Below are 17,505 nucleotides of genomic sequence, written 5' to 3' on the forward strand. Positions count from 1 at the left end.
ATCTTCAAATTGAAAATGAGAACTCCAATCGAGTCAGTGAGTTACCAGAAAATTGGAGGTATATATTGTTACTTCTCCGCAAATTTTTTGATAACTCACTAATCGAGCAGAGTTCATCTTCAGCCAACCTCTGCGTGTGGTAAACCTAACTTGCATTACTTATATAGTGTGTAAGTGACCTATCGATTCTCAACCATTGGATGTTAAACTCGAAAATTAATGATAACATTTATTTTTTTAAGGAAACATAGTTAATGCTTCATACCATTTATGACTACAAAAATAATAATAAATAAAAGCCAAAATTCAATGGAAATGTAATGTATATTTTTCCTATGTTTTTTAGAGCAAGAATTTAATGGTTTGGACTTGAATTTCTATTTATTTAAGCAAAACTCAATATGTAGGTTGTAGCGCCCCAACCCTCTAGGTGGGCCCGGAGTGCCACTAAATACACATGCATTCATCTCTCTGATATCATACATATACAACACATCCTAACAAGGGAAAAATAGATGTTCCATACTGATTTATATAAACATACACAGCGAAAATACATACATCATCTAATACTTACCAGAGTTTCTAACTATTTCCCATACCATCCATACATAACTAAAAACATAATATGTTATATATTACAATCTCCAAAAGAAATAGAAACTGTCTAGGACTATCTACTTTATAACTCTGTCTGGTAACACGTTAGGCTCGATCCCTCAGAGGACCTGAAACAACATTTGTATGTTAGGATGAAACACCTCTCAGTGAGACGGATTATATTATTATCAGTGTGTGGCTAGCATGAAATTTTGGGTGTACATATACTGCTAACATTTAAATACATTTAATTGACATTTTAAAATCTGTATTGCTCTGTAAATCTGAAAATACATACTGCTAGCTCATTATAGCCCTTTCTATAGTAAATATGCTCATATATGCCTAGAAGATACAACATGGTCTATAAGACTAGCGTCGTCACGCCATCACATACACGTGCGACATGCTTCCTCCCATAACAGGTTGTGTGGCCTGAAAGCTAGACTTAACAAATAGTCGGTCGACTAATGTCAAATCAAACATAAAGTAGTACGATGGTGCCTAGTCACTCTATACCTGAAGGCCGCCCGAAGGCTGAGTCATCCGGAATACTCCGTCGGATGGGGCCTCGAAATCACTCCTTCGGGAAGTACTTTACCCAAGCCACCAATCGCCTTTCCCATCCACACATTATTTGAGCCGTGTGGTTGCACCCCTACATACATATAACTATGGTACCATGCTCTAACCATGAGATCATCATAACAGGGCTCTACTATTATATATGGCAATTTACATCATATAAAATTGTAGTCATCATTTATTTCATAAAACTGTAATATAACATACTTTGTACATAATTCTGTGAAAACATCTACTTGATACTAATTTGGTAAAAATTGGCATATCATAAACTCAGTATTTAGTTGTCACATCTCATCTCTTCTCGTCTCTTGGCATATAGCCATCACATCTCATCTCTTGGCTTATAGCTGTTACATTTCAATATTACACAAATCCTGCTCATTTAATGTCAATTAAAACTATACTCATGCACACAATTTTTATCTGGTAACTCATACACAACTCATCTGCTTGAAAACATAAATACTGCTGCTAAAACTGGGGCATGAATATCTCTAGGTTATTATTTTACTAAATATAAATATATAGCTAAGTAAAGGGAAAATGGAGATAATCAACCTTACTGTCTTTGGTTGGTTTTTAAAATAGTCTATGGTTTGAAATAACAACTTTCCAACTAGTGAAAACGTTCATAAAGATCAATACTATATTTTAAAGATATCATACTTAAATTTAAACGGTTGGTTTCAAAAATAAAGTCGATTAACCGAACCCTAGGCCCGTAAACCCTAGAAAAGTCGTAACTGTTTATCTAAAAGCCTGTTTAACATTTCATTCCGTCAGAACTCATAAACATAACTGACATAATATAATCCTCTTACCTATTTCCTAAAAAATACCTGATACGCTCGAAAATCAAACCCTAGCTTTTTCCCGAAATCAAGAATCCACTCCACTAGACTTGTAGATATTCGCTCTTTGATCCTCGTGGTAAATTCTGATCGTTGAAACAGGCAATGAACAGCGAAGGATCCAAGAAAGAAAGAGAGTGTGGGGGCACAGGTTCTAGAGAGAGAGAGGGAGATATTTTGATTTCTTAACCATGAAGTAATTGAAAATCTATTTATAGACCCCTTGATCTAGTCAAATTCGTCGACAAAATGACACCCTCATCGACGAACCACCTAAGGCATCGATGAAAAAAGAGCCTCATCGACAAACCCTAAGCTTGATATTTTCCAGACGTTCTGGATCTTTTCATCGACGAAACTTTGAATTTCAAGAACGAACCTCAAAAGGGCCTTCGTCAACGAGAACATGGAGTTCATCAGCAAAGCTTGTTGAAATCCCTATTTTTCTTTTCTTATTTAATTTCCTTATTTTCCTGGTTCGGGTCTCTACACAATATGATTTTATAATGAAAACCTTACATTTAGTTTTCAGACTTTGCATTTGATTTTATCTAAATTTGAATAAAATTTAACAAAATCATATGTAGTTTTGCCCAAATTTATTGAAATCTAAATACAAGGTTTAAAATTTATGTTCCTGAATATGATCTCAATATAATTTATATTATGTTCTGTCAAATTTAGATCAATATAAATTCAAATCCTAAAATTCACACTTCCAAAATGGTGGATAAATACATATTACAATTCCATAATGAGTTTTTGCTTTTGTTATTTTCTTTTTTAGCATTATTACTGTTTCAACCCATGACTACCATGCCATGGCAAGGTATAATAGTGCGGAATTAAAAGAAATTAGGGAAGGAATTCGTTTGTGCAAACGTTTGCATTATTTTAATATGATTATTGAAAGTGACTCGCGAATTGTAGTTGATTGGTTTCAAAAAGGTAGATGTACTTTGTCGTATCTTTGGGAATTTTGGGAGGAGCTCATGGTAGAACTAGAAGGAGTGATATCATGGTGATGCATCAATATAGGGAAGGTAATAGTGCGGCTGATTTTCTTACTAAAGAAGGAGAAATGAGACACAATGTAATCTACGAAAAACAAGAACTTCTACCGCGTTATCTAAAAGGTATTTTTCGGATGGATAGGTGGGGTCTCGTTTCCATTCGTCGTTAGTTTAACTCTAGAGTTTCGTTTGGTGTATTTTGATTTGATTTTGGTTGTATTTATGTTTTTATCTTCTTTGTTAGTTATGTTTAGTTTTGTTATCCTAATTTGGTTTGGTTGCTGGTATTGGTTTTTTTTAGAGGGTTTTCATGTACTCTCCCTATTGCTTTATCTTGTAACCATAGTATTCTTCCGCCAAAAGTGAAAGTAAATAAATGGAGGTGCCGTCCTTTTTTATTAAAAAAAAAAAAATCCCATGACTATAAACATCGCACATCTTTGTGCATGCAAAGTCAAACTCATTGGCTTTATTATATATAGTGTTAAATGGCAAGCTATTAATTCTTTGTCATAGGATGTTAGACTCGAGGTTTAATTATATCATTTCATTTTGAAGTGTTAAATGGCAAGCTATTAATTCTTAGTCATAGGATGTTAGACTGAAGGTTTCATTATATCATTTCATTTTGAAGGAAGTTAATTAATGTTTCATACTTCAAATTTCTAATATGGCATGCTAATAAATCGTATGACAATCATTTACGACTACAAAAATAAAAAATAAAATTCAATATGTACCCTTCCTTGTCTTACATTCAGAAGACTAGATTTTGAATTTTAGATTTGAATTTTTATTTTTTATTTTTTTTAATAAAATAGGCCGGCACCTCCATTTATTTATTAATATATCCTCACTTTTGGAGAAGAAATACCGTGGTTACAAGATAAAATAAAAGAAAGAGTACAGAAAAACCCTCCCAAAAAAACCAATACCAGCAACCAACCAAATTAGGACAACAAAACTAAAACAATTTTAGATTTGAATTGTTTGAATTTTTCTTCTATTTAAAAAAAATTCAAATTTAAGACCAAAAATCATGTTTCCAAACACTATCTTTCTTTGTCTCTAAAAATTTAATTTTTATCATTTATTAATTAAAAAAGTTGATTTTTGGGAAACAATAAAATGTTCTGGTTTTAGAAGTACAGCAAAGTGATTTGTATTGTCAAATATATATATACACATACACAACAAATTCAAATAAAAATTGAAAATAATAATAATAATAATAATAATAATAATATATGCAACAATTTACATAGTTCAATAATGTGCATATGTGATTACATCCATGAAATTCCTATGCATTTTTCATTACATCGTCAATGATACTACATCCTGATGCCTACTTATTTACTAATTTTGAGGGAGATAGTTTAATGGAACTAAAGGAGTATTTTTCTATTAAATAATATTTATAATTAATTATTTTATTTTATTTATTATTTTTATTTTATAGACAAATGTTCATGCATCACAAGGGTATGTTAATAAAATGGTCAATTGCTTATTTAATTGGTGAACATATCATTATATTTATATCTCATAGTATAAAAAGGATAACTATTAAGCTACTAACAAATAAGGTAATGCTTTCCCGTATAATAAGGGTCAATATTATAATAGTAATGTGCTAGATGTTTTGGTGTGGTAGAATTTAAGGTTGAATGAATCACCTTTGCCTTGAATTACCCAATATTTGATGAACTCACACTTATACAGTGTCAATGGAACTACACCAAGTCTTATCTAGTCGCATAGATCCAAACACATAAAGATGCCTATAGATTAAATTATATGTTGCAAGTCTCCTGACACGAAAATCCTTGTCCAAATCATGATGATCATTGAGGAATCATAACTCTAGCAATAATGGTATTGATCTCACACCACAAATACTAATGGTAACACTCATCTCACATTATGATCCTCATGTAAGTATACCTACTATTAGTCACCTGCAAACCAGGGCTAAGAGAAGGGACATCCTTCACTACTCAAGATAGACATACAAGTTCAGGTTCAAACAACCCAAGATATACAGTGCAACATATATTAGATGCACCACTAAAGGTAAACCTAGGGGCCAACAAGGATGCACATCTTAATATTTGAGTTGAGAGTGGCACACAACCTTATTCTCCATTGGGCTGTCCATAGGACTTCTAATTCCACAAAGAAACCTGAGACACAACTCAAAGATGACAAGAAATCAACCCCACCCCCCCCCCCCCCACCCCCCCGGCACCAAGTGTTGTCCCTAAGTGCTATTTGGGGTGCTCACTTAATTAGTGTCTGAAAGGACAAAAGGGGTTATAGGACACTTACCTAGTGTTTCCTTCAATAATTTTTCCATCACATTCTCCTTTAAACATATACACCACTTATGGGTCTAAGAATTATACATCACTTGCCCAAGAATGCTACAAGGATAACTATATAGATCCACCACACTATCATAGCAACACTCAAAGTGCATTGGATGAAATCTTGATAATCAAATCCATATTTATGTTAATTCCTTCTAAGACCCATATGTATCATCACTGTGCCCTTAAAGCTGCCCAAGTGGCCCTCCTATAGATGTCATGGATGCAAGAGTATGCAATCATTACATCTTCCCTAACTCCATCTCATCAACATCCTTTTTAACTAAACACGCATCAAACCTTCAAGAAACAAGAAGTAAAGACCCTAGAACAACATGGCTCTTCAAACCAAGCTCTTCACTACACACAATCTAGTTATCATGTCCAAAGTAGGCATTGGACCCAACTCATTAGAAGCCCCTCATATAAGACATTCTTGAACAAAAAATCATCTTCAAACATAATTTTAACCACTATACAACTTCTTAAAAGAGATGTCTTGATCTCCTATTCTTTAATGGAGTTACAACATTCGAGAACATTCATCCAAGTTATTCATCATCAACAATCCTTAATATAGCAAGTTGTGGCAATATGTACTCTTATCAAACACATTTTTACTTCCCCAATCCATGTATGATAAAAATCCATATTACATCCTTGTGACTTAGTAGCTTAAATCTCCCTCAAAAGTTGAGTATAAGATCAATCATATTATTTGTTGGAAGTAATTCTTTCCAAATGTTGGCTGAAAATCTTGACACCTAATTCCTGCCCAAGGAAATTTCCAAACTATGTAAACAGTGAGAACCTTTACCACAACCTATAATCTGAGATGCGTACATGATCCAATCACAATGGGGTTACTCCCTACTCTTTTTCTATGAAGAAGTTATTTTTGAAACCCTTTTCCCCAAAGGATTGCCAAAATGAAGGCTCTACTACTTTCTTCCCAAGCTTCCTCTCTAGTAAATAAGGCTTCCAAACCAAGTTCAGAGTTATGGCTAGTTCCCTGTGTTTAACATCAATAATAAAATTCATAACCCAAAGTTTCTCTAAGTGAAATCAATCCCATTTCGAATTCAGACTTCCCAAAATTGAGCCCTTCATTCCACATATTTATCTTCCTTACGATAAACCTAAATGCCAATATGGATACATGTCCCAACATCTTAATTAAGAGTGACACACAACCTTATTTTCCAATGCATCGTCCATGAGTCCCCCCATCCTTCACAAAAGCCTAAGACACCCCTCGAGAATGTCAAGAGCTAGCCCTTAAGCACTCCATTCGGTGCTCACTTAGTGTCCAAGAGGATTCTGGGATGCTAGATGCTCACTTGGTGTTTGCTTGTAAGGTCATTAACCTTCTATCACATTCTCACTTACACATGAGTAACCACTCGTGCATTGAGAATCATAAACACAAGAACGTCACAATGATAGCTTACCAAATTTATGATAACATCATAACAACACTCACAGTAGGTCATATGATATCTCTATGATTAAATGCCCATATTAGTACTTTCCAAGACCTGTTTGATATTATCACCTTGCCTTTCCATAGCTGGCCAAGTAGTCTTTTTGGCATATTTCAAGGATGCAAGAACACGGACCATGACATTAGACACACTAGCAAAGATATGATTCACTAGTAGCCTAAGAAAAACATGAGCACAAGTGTGAGAGGCTAGACCCTTGTCCAAATTTCTTGAAATAAAGCCACCATCCCTTTCATGTCCAAGGTACAGATCAGACAAGTAAAGGGAAGGTTCTCAAGACATACATAAAATTAAATTAAAAAAAAAAATCTGAAATCTTTCAAACTAGCAAGGTTGCGAGTAGAACTAGAAATTGAACTTTCAAAGGAATTGCTAACAATATAAAACCAAGGATCACCAAGAATCAAACTAGATAAATTTGTTAAGCTCTTCTAAAGTGCTCTACTTCTCCAACAATATTTGAAGCATACAAAAGATAAACCAAGAAAAGGGTATATTTAATCTAACGCTAAGACTCTAAGCATGCTTAATCACTTCAAAATTAAGACAAATTCAAATCCAAACTCTAAATTGATACTCCCAAAATGCAAGATAAATATATATTTTATCATTATGAGTTCTTTATTTATTTATTGGGTAAAAGACACTCAGCTCCCCTAAGGTTTCACCATAAGACAAAGATCTCTCCTGAGGCTTCAAAAATGACTCAAACCTTTTCTGAGGTTTGCCAAGAAGACACACACCTCTCTTGAAAAAACTTATTTTTTTACAAAATATAAGGGAAGACTTGTATCTTTTTGACAAATCTCAGCAGAGGTTCCTAAAACTTTTGAAACTTCAAGGGAGACCATTATCTTTTTGTCAAATCTCATAGGAGGTTAGTATTTTTACCTTATAGTCATAAATGACTACAAAATTGACATTTTACATTTTGGCTATGAGATTTTTTTTATATTATGGTAGTAAATGGTAGTCATATAACTTATTAGAAAATGTGAAAAGTTAACTATAGTAAGTTTCTTTCTGACTAACACAAACCTAATAAAATTGATTTGTGTGAATTTTTAGCCTTGTATTTTTATTTTATTTTTTCCTTTGATTATTATTTGTTGTTAATTGGTGATCTATAGGCTTTGATCCTGTGATTTTTCTTCAACACCATAAAATTTTTCACATAAAAATTATTTGAATCTCTAGTGGGTTTATTGTTTTATTTATTATTGTTATTCTTGTGTACAAATTATGTAGGCTTTGTTTCTTGGCAAGCCTTTGGTTTTCACTTAATACGCATGACGGTAGAATATCTTTTACTATTCCTGGTTACTTTGTGTCCCTCCAACATTTTCCTACTCTATATCTTTACAAAAGTTTTATTTCTAGGAAGGGTAATACATTTTATTATCCAACATTTTCTTACCCTATATCTTTATAATGGTTTCATTTCTAGGAATTTCTTTTTTTATTTGTTTAAGAAGTGTAGATACATTTTATTATTGCAATGTCTACAATTGTGACTAGTTGACTAACAACTATCAAGCATATGGTTCCTTGTGCAAAACAATAAGATTTCCTTTTTAAGACTCACCAAAGTCATTCTTAATATTATCTCATCCTTATTGATATAGATTCTAGAGTTCAAATCTTGTTACACTTAAATTTCATCACAAGGTCAATGGTGTGTTTATTCATTATCCATCATTCATAGTCATATATTGAATTGTAGATGATGGAAATTTTACAAAATAAAACTTATTATTTGCTCATATTAATAAAACAAACATTACCACATCATGGTAGCCAACCGTGACAAGACAACTACACACAATTTTCTCAAACTGAAGAGCATAGCTACACCATCAAGACAAATGAATGGTAGTCAATGATGAATGATAGCAACCAAGACAATGATGTGGTGCTTGATTGGTACCCAATATTAAAAGGTCATGTTTTAGGTTAATCAGAGCTATAGTACTTGGGTTATTATCAATTAAAGTTATTTTTGATAGCAACGTACCTTATGTTGACTTTTTGAGTCCGATCTCTGTTTTGATGCTAACAAAATATCAGTATCTTTTGTATGTTTAAGTATATGAATAGGTTTGAAATTTAGCACATATAAGATCAAGGGACTTGGAAGTCGGAAGAAACTCCAAGATCATATGTATCTGGCGCATTCCATAAAGACACACGAGCAAGAAGATTGAAAACATTTAATTTTATTGTAAATGCATTCTTGTTTTTTTTTTAATTATGGTCTGTAATAATGCATTGCATGCATGATGTGAATGTAAGCTCAAAATGACCATAGTCTGATCATAGGGATATTAAATGACCATATATGACTGACGTCTCTCCAAACACTTCATGAAAAATCCCTTAGCTAAAATGTCATACTTATATAAATAGGGATAAAAATTATTAGGTCAAAAATTGGGGTTACCTTGATTTTTCAAAGGGCTCGGGCAACCGACCCATGGCGTTATAAACATCTCAGTAGACCAAACTGGTCATAAGTCAAAAGTTTGACTTTGCTCGGGCGACTGAACTTTTATTGAACTAAACTTCCTTGGTCAACCGAATATCAAAAGTAACTTTCTCTATCAACCCTGGCCGACCGAACCTGAAGTTTAAAAATACCTCGGTCGACCGAACTTATCCTCTCGGCAAACCGACCCTAAGCCCGAGCGCCCGAACCTACAAAGGGTTCAGAAATCACCCATGCTTGTCCGACCGGCCTCTTGCCTCAGTTGGCCGAACCTCTTGGGTCAAACCATTTTTAAATGCTTAAACACGTTTAAAAATTAATTAAATAATTTTAAAAATGACTAGCATGTCCCTAATGGTCATACTTTGGCCAGAGTCTATATATACCCCCTCATAACTTATAATTAAGTGAGATGATTAACTCGATAATTCTCCCAAACATTTTTATCATTTTTCATCTTCAAAAGCTTTATTTTACGTACCCTCTTATTTTCATTCAATTCAAAATCATTTTCAAGAGAGCTTAGATTTTTTCCTTTACACTCTTCATTAGAAAGTTCTTTGCTTTTGGGGATTGTTTAAGGAGTTATATTTTTGAGTTTTACTTCTTCATTCAAAGCACAAGTACTCTCATTTTCTCTCTTCCTTGAAAAATATTTTTAAGAGTAAACTTAGTGGTTTCTCCACATATTTCTTTGATAAATATTTTTGGAGAAATACATTCTTGTTTGAAACCTTTTGGCACATAGATTTTAAACGCTCATTTTTGTTTGTGCAAAATCATTTGAAAGCTGAACTCTAGATCCTCCAGCACTTTATTTGGGAAAATATTTTTGGAGAGAAATTTTATTTGGGTTTAAAATATTTGAGCATTCATTATACATATTTTTATACAAAGATTATTTTTTGAAAATTCTACTTACTCATAGTGAGCTTATATTCATATCATACGTGAGTGTATTTTTGAGTTGTAGTGTTGTACACATCTGCTTGCTTAGAAGCATATCTTGTTGTACAAAATTGTTTTTACTTGTTGTATTCCCGATATGTGGTTGGAAGAGGGAGACTAACCTTGTAAATAGTCCCGAATTGCTCAAACTTGGTTAGGAGAGCACCGAATTTTCTCAGGCCCGGTTAAGATGAGCACCAAACTGGTTCAAACTCAATTAGGAGAACTAGGTGTACCATCCTGTAAGGTGTTGTATTTGGTGCCGCTCCGCCCTTAAGCAAGCCTTAGTGGAATCCTCTTACTTGTGAACTTAAGGTGGGGACGTAGGCAATATTGGTTGAACCTCAATATCATTTTCTGTGTCTACTCTTTATATTCCCGTACTTTAATTTCCTACACATGTATGCTTATATCTAATTTATTTTATATGTTGTGCATGTGTTAAACATTGTGAATGATTGGAAAATACTGAACCTGTCATATCTTATTTTAATATCTGCTCAGTTATATTGTGTTGAGTTTTGGAATTGCGTAGAAAAACCCTAGGTTGTGTTTTTAATGATTGTGATTTGAACCGAACCTAAGCAGAAATTTTTAAATACCCAATTCACCCCTCCTCTAGGGAATACACCAATTCCAACACCTTATATCAACTTGTATCTTGTTACCTCCTTGTTAAAGCAATTGTTATTATTAATCTTCCCTAGAAAAACAAAATTAGTTATTGTTATGCTAGTTAAAATCCAAATGTTGGCAATTGCAATTGCCTTTGATGACAATACTAATTAAACAATTGATAATTTTTTTTATGTGAACTTTGTTTTATTTTAGAATAACTTGATTGTAGCCTCATTCTCGTTTTGGAGAAATATGGTTGCAATTGTTGATTTTTATAAGATCTTAAGTTGGAGAGTTACGATCCAGAGATGGTTAGATATGGGAGTAAATGGGATGTGGATGTTCTCCATCTATTTTAAAGAGACCTACAAGCCTACTCTTTGGATATCACTCCACCCCCATCCCCTCCCTTCGCCATTTGCCCTTTTTCCCAATAATTTATTTTCATTCTACATAGGTCATACACATTTTTCACTACAAAAATCATAAGAATGCATGCTTGATATTAAAATAGATTCCTAAAAATTATTCAATTAATACTTTGTTTTTCATTTGTTAGCAAATATCATTAACAAGAATAGTAATAAAACTAAAAGTTGTAATAGTTGTAGTACTAGCAATAGCAACGACAATAGTAGCAGTAGCCGAAGCAGTAATTAGACTAGGAGAAACAGGAGTTAGAGAAAGCATTGACAATAGTAGTACCAATACGAACATAAGTAATAGTAACATTAGTAGTAATAATAACAAAATGCGGTAATAATAGTAGTGCAAATTACAACAATAATAGTAGTGAGAGTATTAATAGTTACAGTAATAGCGATAGTGGCAACAGAAATATGAATAATATTAATAATAGTCATAGAAATAGTCACAATAATAGTAATGGGTACCAACAGTAACAACAATTGTAACGACAACAGTAGTAAGAATATCTCTACAAGCATCAACAAAAATAGTAGAAAAATCACTAGAGCAACAACAACAATAGTTGCAATATTAGTGGTGGTGATAGTGGTAGCTAAACTAGTAGTTGTGTGGACTTCAAAAGTACTTGCAAGCTTATTGTGTTTGAAAATGTAGACCAAGCAAGCTTAGTACTATCTTTTATAGGAATGTAATTATAATGACTAAAACACACATGATTTCAACTTTAGAAAACATTAAGAAAGACTTCGATACTATATTAGAAATCAATAGACTTAAACTTAATTTATTTGAAGAGACATATGAATAGGTTTTGATATCTATTGGTTTCTTTCAAAAAAAAATGGAGTTTAAAGTCCAAAAGAGAGATGGATGTTATGGATGATTGTCATTGCTAGATTTTTATGGTAGAAGATCAAATCCATTACCTTATTATGTAAATCTCCATTTTGTTTAGCATGTAAGTCATTAATAGATGTCCTTGATAATGATGTGGTTAATTAGATGGACAATTTTAAGAACTTAAGTAGAAATATGGATATAATTCCTAAATATTTAATCTCACTAAATTGGTAAATATTCTTCAGCAAATTTGGTCTTTTGGAAACGATGTTTTAAAGAAGGGAGCTTTAATCCTTTTAGCACAACAGAAAAAATCGATCAGATTATATATGCACGAAGGGGGTAATAATCCTTAAGACGATAAAGGATGCAAAACAAAAGCAAGTTTTATAAATGCTAGGGCTAAGTGGAGATACTACTCTTTCAACACAAATCTCTATTGTAAATCATAAACTCATACAACAAGAAACCAGTAGTATTATTGTTAATATGAACATTGAAAACCATGAATAACTACACAAATGAAGCATCTTCAGATAAAATTCAATATTTAAACTAAAAGACATAGAGAAGAGAAAACGATGGTACAAATTAAAGCTAACCTCTTGTATTGTACACAATGATGAATGAATGGAGTGTTCCCATGGGTTTAGCTCCTCGAAAGCCATTTTCAATCGAACTCTTGGAAACCTAGCTAGCAACGAAAGACGGTTGTCTACAAGTAGCACTCTATAAAAACTATTAAAGAAGTGTTTCTTAAAGGCTATTTAAAAACTTTTTAGGGAAACTTCAAGCCATAGAAGTCAAATCACATTTTTAAATAATCCTTTAATTCAAATGTTATGTTTCCAAACTTGAAACTCTCGGTATCATGCATAGCTTTAATTAGAAAACAAACTAAGATACCAAAAATGCCAAAAATCTAATATCATGTTTTGGCCATCATTTTTTATGGTTTAGTTGTTATTTTGAACTATTTTAAAAAACTAAAATAAATATAAATGTTTAAAGATTGAGCGCGGACGGGTTGTCTCAATAAGAGAATTAAGATGAAGTGGGAAGGGCAACGTAAGACCCAATTTCACTTAGTAATCTACCTAAGTTCCTAGCTTTATTGAGAGAAAAAAAAAACCATTCTAAACAATATAGCCATGAAAATTCAAATAAAAATAATGAATAACTATATAATTCAACACTCAATAAAGAATGAAGATGAAGAAGCCCTAATTTGTCCCTTATTATGTAAGTTTCTATTTTTAGATCATCTATGAGGCTTTATCTTGTAAAATGGAACTATGACTCCTATGTACAAGCTTTCGTTTATGCCCTTGCAGACACCTCATTTATCGGGTCATTATATAACCAAACTTGGGGGGTTTTCTTTATTTTAATTCTTAATCATTATTTTTGGGTGACATCTAGGGTTTTCATCTAGATCAGATATCTCAATTTTACTCTCTCAACCTTACAGTGTGGAATTGAGTTTTCATTAGGCAATTTGTACAAAATGTTATACATTCATACATTTTGAGCATTACAAGTACATTTTTCCAAAAAATACAAAAAAAAAAATCAAAATTGGTCGTCATGTCTTGGGCTCCCACTATTAGGCCTTTTTCATCCACAAGAGAAAATTTTCAATATTAGTTCATATGCTGAGCAAATTAATTAGGCCCAATTTTGAGCCAATTTTGTGATTAAATTTAGTACGTGTGGACCCACCTTGGGCCGGTTTTTGAAAGTGGTGGTCTTTCGGCTTAATTTTGGATAATTGGGAGTCCAACTTTGGATCCAATTTTGAAAATTTAGCTAATTTTTGGGCTAGAGACAACATTAAAGCCCAATTCAAAGCCAGCCTAGCAGCCTCACATAGTTGTTTCCATAGAAACCAAGGAATGCTCAGCCTTTCCCTTTCCCATGCACCAATTCTCAAGGTGGTTGGTTTCCATGGCCAGCAGCTTAACCCATTTACTAGGGATTAGTTTGCCTATAAATAGACCAAGAAGATAGATTGAAAGTGGGAGAGAGGGCTGAAATTGAAAAGAAAGGAAAAACTAGTAAAATTTAGAGGAAATTGAGAGGGCTAAAAATTGAAAAGTTGAGAGAGTTGAGAAGTTCATAGAAAGAAAAGCTGAAAAGTTCAAATTGGAAAAGCTAAAGAAGGGAAAATTCAGAAAGTGATTGAAGGGAACATTGCTAAAGAAAGATTTGAAGGTGCTTATTACAAAAGGCTAAAAGGTTAGTACCCCTCTGCTAAACCCTGTTTTAAGTTTATGCATTATTGGGGTTGTTCATAAAATTTTAGTATTATTTTTAGAAAGGTCACCAAAACAAGATTGTTGAAATCCCCCCAAAATCAAAAGCCAATCTCCAAAATTCACAACTAAACAGAAGCCCCAAAATCCCAATTTTAGAATCCCTCTTAAGTTCCTAAACCAGAACCATTAAGATCCTAACTAGGAATCAAGATCCCAACCAATCCTAGAATTAAAGCCCCCAAATTTAACCCACCAAAAACCCTGCAAAGATCCCCAAAACGAAGCTAAATTTTGAAAAGAAACTCACCCAAAAATCTAGCAAAGTCCAAAACAAACCTAGGTTTTGACCTATATCCTAAGAAAGCAAACCCAAAAACTCTAGTCAAAATACCCTAACCCAGGTCAAAGGCCCAGATCCAAAAACCCAAACTCAACCTAAGGACCCAGATCAACTTGACCTAGGTCTAAGTCAACAAACCCATGAACCTAACCCAAATCCAATAGATCCGAGTCTGACCCACCAACCCTAGACCCAGGTCAACTAACCCAAGACCCAACCCATTTCGTAGCTCTAAACCTTAACCCATTCAAACCTACGACCCAATTTGAATCTAACTCTACCTAGACTTAACCGAGAGACTTAAGGTCTACTTGGGCGTGACTAAGTTATTGGCCTAACAAGGCTTAATCTCGTTTCGATTATAACAAATCAAGGTTACTTAACATGTCTATTTAAGTTTACGTTTCAGGACTTAAGTGTTTTTGTGAAATCAAGTGAGCATACTTGAAGAACTTAATTGATATGTACACTTAAAGTTATGAATCATGAAAGATATAAAGCTTCAAGTCATGTAGGACATGAAGTTCATTGAAACAGTGCATAAAACTCAGAAGAATCTTGAAAGTTTCATAACATGAAGACTTAAGAACTTAGATAGAGTTATCGTACGAAAGTATCATGTAAGTACTTCAAATTTCAATATTGAATGATTGAAGCTCCTAAGATATATCATGGACTTAGACACCTATTTTATACATGGCAAATATTTTCTTAAAGTCTAAATTAAGTTTTCCAAGTTATGAATTTAAGTTTGGAACCAAAACATTGAAAAACAAGTGTTGCTGAAAGGTCAGGCTTCTAATGAGATTTCATTAGGCGACTGACGTGCTACTGACTTTGAAGATATGCAAAAAGAAGAGGCACAGGTGATTGACCTATTGGGACCAGTCGACTGACCTCATTCTAACTTTCAGAATGCGCTAGTTTTAAAAGAGTACAAGCGACTGATCCTTTGAGTCCAGTCGACTGATGCGTATGTTTAAATGATTAACAACGCTGATCTTGTTTCCAAAACTTACATGATTGGTTTCCAAATTGAGAGAAAATTTGAGGAAGACTTTTTGAAACCCTAAAGCACTATTTATACATCATATTCTCGCACATTAGGGCAAGAAGAAGAGATAACAGCACACACATATTTTTTCAAAACTCTCTCGTTATACTAATCTGAAGAGGCTACTGTGTTTTTTGTTGAATACTCACGAAATTCTTATTTGATATCTTACAACTCACACTCTTAAATCTGATTTCTAGTGATATACTTTCGAGTTTCAACTTCTACATTGTTTTATTTGAAGTATTTTTTTTATTCTAACGTGTACTAATTTGCTAGATTAAGGATTATTTCTTTGTACAAGCATTTTTACTTTGTTAGCATTTTTTTTTTTTTTTCATGATTCGGGTGTTTTGAATTGTTGCCTAATGAGAGGGTTGTTCTCGTTAGAGAGGTGAACTCCACCTTGAACGAAAAGAGGTTTTACTTCCCCTAATAATGAAGTTGGAAAGGAAATCCTCACAGCGGGTTGCTTAAGGCAAGGACGTAGGCTGTAGTTGAACCTTATAAAATATACGGTGTTCAGCTCTTCTTCCCTTACTCTTTTAATTTTTGCAAGATATAAACTGCGTGGATGATTTTATAATTTTGAATACTTGCTAAATACTTGAGAATTTGCTAGACATTGATATTGTTGAATATTGGAGAATCTATTGAATGATTGAAAATTGATTTTTGGTTGAAACAAGGGTACTTATTGTTTGCTGATTGTATGTTGGATTAAAATTTCTGAATCTTTGATTAAATCAGCTGAAGTAAAAGGGTTGGTGTTTAATCATACTATTGGAGCATATACTCTTAGATAAATCAACTTCCGCCATTGAAAGTGTATTTGAAAATAAATTTGATTCTAAATAAAAATCATATGCTGAAAAATTGATTAACTGAATTCATTAAAGCTTGAGTTTGTATTATAAATTCAGATTTTGTATTTATCTTCATATTCAAATCTAGGACTCCTGATTGGTATAGTACGGTCGCTACATGAATAGATTGTTTGTGTAAATCATTGAAGTTTAAATAATGAATAGTAACAATAAAAAGAATTTCGCAAATAAATTTTTAATAACCCAATTCACCCCCCCCCCCCCTCCTCTTGGGAATACATCCTAATTTCATAAGTCCCAATAGCCCAAGCCCAGCTTGACTAAACCCAACAGCCCAAGCCCAACCTGTTTAAACCTAACAGTCAAAGTACGATTATGTGAGGAGAAGGGTATTAATATCATAACACACATGTTCTACGAACAAACAATCACCAAGTCAAATTGATAGTCATTAAATTCTTTTTATTACCTTTCTTTTATATTGCGTCTCCTAAATCTTTTCATGTAGTTGAATAACGCATGCAGAGATCAACTCAACTCAAAAGACTTTAGGAGAGTTTCGTGCATGCATTTTAGATGTATGTCATCGAATATATTTTCGAGTAACAGAGAGTCAAAAATGTAGTCCCTAGGGTTCTCCTTTAATTTTTTATTTTTTTCTCAAAATACTTTTTAGTTTTTTTCTTAACTTTTTTGAGATTATGAATTTTTCTAGATTTTATAATTTTTTAAACTATTAAAAGGAACTCTAACAATTTCTAAGAATTTTATGGCTTT

General features: G+C 33.0%; 1 long non-coding RNA gene across 2 annotated transcripts; it reads right to left on the bottom strand.

The window, feature by feature from the left end:
• Window positions 1-498: 498 nt before the first annotated feature.
• LOC131159977 (uncharacterized) lies at window positions 499-13,190 on the bottom strand. Of its 2 annotated transcripts, XR_009137902.1 has the most exons (3): window positions 12,852-13,190; window positions 1,120-1,272; window positions 499-728 (listed from the first exon to the last, which is right to left on the bottom strand). It is a non-coding gene; the product is annotated as an uncharacterized LOC131159977 (long non-coding RNA). The 2 variants fall into 2 exon arrangements; XR_009137903.1 differs by lacking the exon at window positions 1,120-1,272 and having other exon boundaries at window positions 12,852-13,176.
• Between the last annotated feature and the right edge of the window lie 4,315 nt (window positions 13,191-17,505).

The sequence above is a fragment of the Malania oleifera genome, chromosome 7 (genome assembly GCF_029873635.1).
Source record: "Malania oleifera isolate guangnan ecotype guangnan chromosome 7, ASM2987363v1, whole genome shotgun sequence".
Classification (NCBI taxonomy): domain Eukaryota; kingdom Viridiplantae; phylum Streptophyta; class Magnoliopsida; order Santalales; family Ximeniaceae; genus Malania; species Malania oleifera.